The following is a 5089-nucleotide window of genomic DNA, read 5'->3' as shown; positions in this document are numbered from 1 at the left end:
GAGTCATGTGGAAGAAACCTTGGTTCATCGCCCAAGGCCCAGTGCTGGGGGCTTCTTGTCGTAGCGTAACGCTAACGACGGATGCTTCCCTCACAGGTTGAGGGCGATCATGAGAGGTCGCTCGGCGAAAGGTCTGTGGCAGGACCATCTACTTTATTGGCACATAAATCAGCTAGAAATGATGGCGGTGTTTCGAGCCCTCAAACACTTCCTCTCAGACCTGAGGGGCCATCATGTGCTTGTACGCATGGACAACACAAATCGGTGGTCTCTTACATCAACCATCAGGGGGGTCTGAGGTCACGTCACCTTTGCAAACTTATTGGGACCTATTGTCCCAAGCAGGCGGCACGATTTATCACCCTCGCCCGGAGTTATGGAAACGGTGGGCTTGGTCCCTGAGGGGGCCCATCTCGTAGAATCGGGTCCAGGGGCGTAACACAAGATCCCGGGCCCTATGCATAGGCAGTCCTGATGGGCCCCCATGTTCCTCAAATCCAAAGAGGAGGATGAAGGGTCTGTTGCTACACTCCCTGATGTGACAGTTTCTGAAACTGAGGGCCATGTGTTTCACAATGTTAAGATCTGCTTCTCCTAAATCTGACAAATATAATGTTGACATGATATGTAGTTACCGATGAGCTACCTATGACACTGATTAGCCTATTATTGCTAATTTTAGATATTATAGCCTATTAATTTAAAATTAAACATGTTTCAAATTAGGCTATTATAATGGTGTGTTGTATGCAAACAGCATTGTTAGTGTACAGTTTATTTATTTAGCCTTTACCTCAGATTACATGTATAACCAAATTATCACCTGAAAGTATATGTTCTTCCCTTTCAATGGGTTGTTTTTAGCACTAACAATCGCGCAAATATTCAAGCAGTTTAGCACTATAGATTTCGTGTTCTAGTTTGTGCTCACCTTTCTTTGAAAAGAAGTCAGTTACCAGTCAGTGTTTCCCTTCATTTTGTTTTCTTTCATTCTGTCTTTCCTTTCTTTTTTGTGGCCTGATTTGGCTTTCTTTGAGAAAGACATTTCTACAGCAGAAGTTTGCGCTCCACCAGATGCTCAACTAACTAATGCGTGCAGATGGACTAAACCATTTGGTGCATTAGCAAGGGGTGGGACCGTGAGACCTTAGATAGTCTTTACTTTTTTGTATACAAAATGTAGTCAGTCATTCAACTATTCAGCCAATACACTAATTTTACATTTCATCTGACATTCATTATGAAATTTAATTAGGAAATGAAAATATCCAGGAAAAATCAAATATATTCCAGACTTTTCAAGGGCCCTCTCTCCCCTTGGGGCCCTGGTAATCAGTACTGGTTTTACCCCCAGTCCGACGCCCCTGATCGGGTCTCTCAACTGAGGTCGTGGAGACCATGCTCCAGTCCAGAGCTCCCTCCACGAGAAGACTGTATGCACTGAAGTGGAGACTATTCTCTTCTTGGTGTAGAGAATGTCAATTGGATCCTGTCAACTGCTCCGTTGGTTCAGTACTTGATTATTTGCAAGAACGCTCCTCTGCTGGATTATCCCCTTCCACCTTCCACCGGCTATATCTGCTTACCACACTCTTTTGGGTGGGGCATCATTGGGGAGAGATCCTCTCATTACTCGTTTTCTTCGTGGCACTGCACTGTGTACTACAGCACCAGCCTGGGATTGGGCCGTTGTACTTGAAGGCCTGACTCTGGCTCCCTTCAAGCCTACTGAGGAGGTTTCAGAAAAGTTCCTTGCACTAAAAACTTTATTTCTCCTTGCTATTTCTTCTATCAACAAGAAATAGCAAGGTCCTTGGTCCTTGGAGACTTGCAAGCCTTGTCGGTTGCTCCTTCATGCCTGGAATTTGCACCTGGGATTGGGACCCTGACCATTTAAAATATAGACCCGAACCTACTTTTTTATTGAAAGTAAAATCTTTCAAATGTGATTATCTAATCATCTAATAAGATTATTAAGTGTCTATATGTTATTTTATCAACTAGTGCGAAATGCCCGTGCAAAATCAGTTTTTTTGTGTGTTTTTAGTAATTGTTGGTTTGGTGTGTTTGAGTGCTCATTGTTACAATTACACAACAAAAGTTCAATGACATTTTTATTTGTGCATGGTAGAAAGCACACAGTGAACTCCGAGAAAACGCTACACTTGAGCAAACAGTTTGTGAATAGGCTACTACAAATGATGGCCATGAAAGAGACTGTGAACGCATTGAATAGGATATGTTTAGTTGGTGAATAGCATAGGCTATTATTACACAGCAGCGATAACGTTTAGCGCACCAGAATGAAATATAATATTCAGAAGTAAACAGCACAGCTGACTTACAGATTCAGTTAACATCCACAAATGAATAAGCGCGTCAATTCAGGGAGCAGTGCAAAGTGGCCGTGCAAAATCAGTTTTTGTGTGTGTTTTTAGTAATTGTTGGTTTGGTGTATTTGAGTGTTCACTGTTACAATTACACAGCAAAAGTTCAGTGACTTTTTTATTTGTGCATGGTAGAAAGCAAATACTGATACTGACATACAATAAATGTGGAAAATTGAACTACACGATTCATATGGAGCGAATTATGTGCCATAATTATAACAAACAAATCCAGCATTTTGCAAACAAACTCAATCTACTTCGCAAAGGAAAACTCCACTCGCAAACAAACTCGATCCGCTTTGCAAAGGAAAACTCGACTCGCAAACAAACAGAAAGCAATGTGCAAGCACAAAGGTCAGTTTGAGTGAAAATGCAGTGGAGTTACAAATATGTATTGTGTTTTACAAATATAAATAAATGAGCCAAGATAATACTTCACAAATATATACAAACCATCCTTCAAATTGCATGTAACCTTTGAACAAACACCAAATCTAGTGCATACAAATGCATATCTGTCTGTTATGATTGTGTGACGCTTCGCTTTTTATGAGATCTCTCGGCTCGATTTTCTCACAAATGCGTCCAGGCAGATTTTCTCACAAATGCAGTTGAGCAACTTCCTCTTCTAAAACAGTAGATGGCGCTAAACTAGAGGCTAATTTAGCGCTAGTCTCCCAGGAGAAGCACTGATTTGAAACTTGCCTTTGCCTACAGCTGAGGAAAATGACCGGTGAACGGGTGTGTTTCTGTCTTATTTGATCTATAATTAACCTTTTTGAGGTTTTCTCTTGCAAAATGTTTATTGCCTATCTAGACAGAAATCCACATTAGCACTTAGTAGCACTTCATTCTCTCTAGGATGGGGGAATCTATAAGCTGAAAGCTCTGCCATCTTGTTGCTTTTTGTCATTTTTTTCTGCATCGGACTCATGCGAAATTACTAAATTAGTGATTATGTCTACACTGAACAAATCTATTTCTTTCGTTCTCCATAAATGAATGAGAACATAACATTTCTGTTTTTATAATAGATCTTTGAAAATCAAAATCTGGATTTTAATTTTTTATGTTATAATTTGAATTTTTTATGTTATTATAACCTAAAGATGCTATGTGAAAGTTTGAAACAGAAAATAGTGGTTTTCATCTTGCCACTTTCTTGGTAAAGAAAACACATTTTTACTCAATCCATCCATCCATCCATCTTCTTCCGCTTATCCGGGGCTGGGTCGTGGGCGCAGCAGTCTAAGCAGAGATGCCCAGACTTCCCTCTCCCTAGACACTTCCTCCAGCTCTTCCGGGGGGACACCGAAGCGTTCCCAGGCCAGCCGGGAGACATAGTCCCTCCAGCGTGTCCTAGGTCTTCCCCGGGGTCTCCTCCCAGTGGGACGCGCCTGGAACACCTTCCCGGGAAGGCATCCAGGAGGCATCCGGAACAGATGCCCGAGCCACCTCAGCTGGCCCCTCTCGATGTGGAGGAGCAGCGGCTCTACTCTGAGCTCCTCCCGAGTGACCGAGCTTCTCACCCTATCTCTAAGGGATCGCCCAGCCACCCTGCGGAGAAAGCTCATTTCGGCTGCCTGTATCCGGGATCTTGTCCTTTCGGTCATGACCCACAGCTCATGACCATAGGTGAGAGTAGGAACGTAGATTGACCGGTAAATCGAGAGCTTCGCCTTGCGGCTCAGCTCTTTCTTCACCACGACAGACCGGTACATCGACCGCATTACTGCAGAAGCTGCACCGATCCGTCTGTCAATCTCCCGTTCCATCCTTCCCTCACTCGTGAACAAGACCCCAAGATACTTAAACTCCTCCACTTGAGGCAGGAACTCTCCACCAACCTGAAGCGGGCAAGCCACCCTTTTCCGACTGAGGACCATGGCCTCGGATTTGGAGGTGCTGATTCTCATCCTCATCATTTTTACTCAAATTAATCAAAATGGATTTATCACGTTTTGGAACCAAACTATAATATTCAGAAGTAAACAGTGTAGCTGACTGAGTGTTTATGTCAGAATGTTTATTTTTAAACCACAACCTTCTTGGGGCTTCTTTGACCGATACAACCCTCTAATGTCAGAATGTTTATTTTTAAACTACAACCTTTTAAAAATGATATATTTAACGATATCTTTAGCATTTCTCATCCAAACAATGTCAAACTTGGCACTGCACTTACTCGTGCCCGTAGTGAGACACCTGTCATGTTTGAAATCCATCGGACTAACGGATCGAGAGATATGCGGTTAACAGACACACACACACACACAGACAGACAGACAGACAGACGTTCCTGTAATTTATAGATAGATTGTTGTTTTGTTTGTTCTATGAATAGCTCAGCAAAACAGGCCAATAAGAGACTATTAACTACCATTATTCATTTAAATTATACTAATGTCTAATTAAAACGTCTACAAATGTATAAAACTGATCAGAGATCAGGTAAAACCCACAGACACTTGTTCATGGTTCTCAGTGAATCCTCATGATCATGGGTTCACAGAGATCATCGCCCCCAGTGGAGAACCATTGACATTTTGAAGTGTTTCGAAACAGTTAGGACGTAATGAAGCCTCGTTTACTGAAATCTCGTGACTCTGGCAGTTTGATACACGCGCAGAACCACTGATTCAAAACAAAAGATTAGTAAAGGTTTCGAAGCTTCATGAAGCAGCGGTTTGAAATTGCCA

This window comes from Abramis brama (assembly GCF_963993115.1).
Source record: "Abramis brama genome assembly, chromosome: 7".
Taxonomy (NCBI): Eukaryota; Metazoa; Chordata; class Actinopteri; order Cypriniformes; family Leuciscidae; genus Abramis; species Abramis brama.
The sequence above is the reverse complement of the archived record's forward strand: the minus strand, read 5'-3'. Positions refer to the sequence as shown.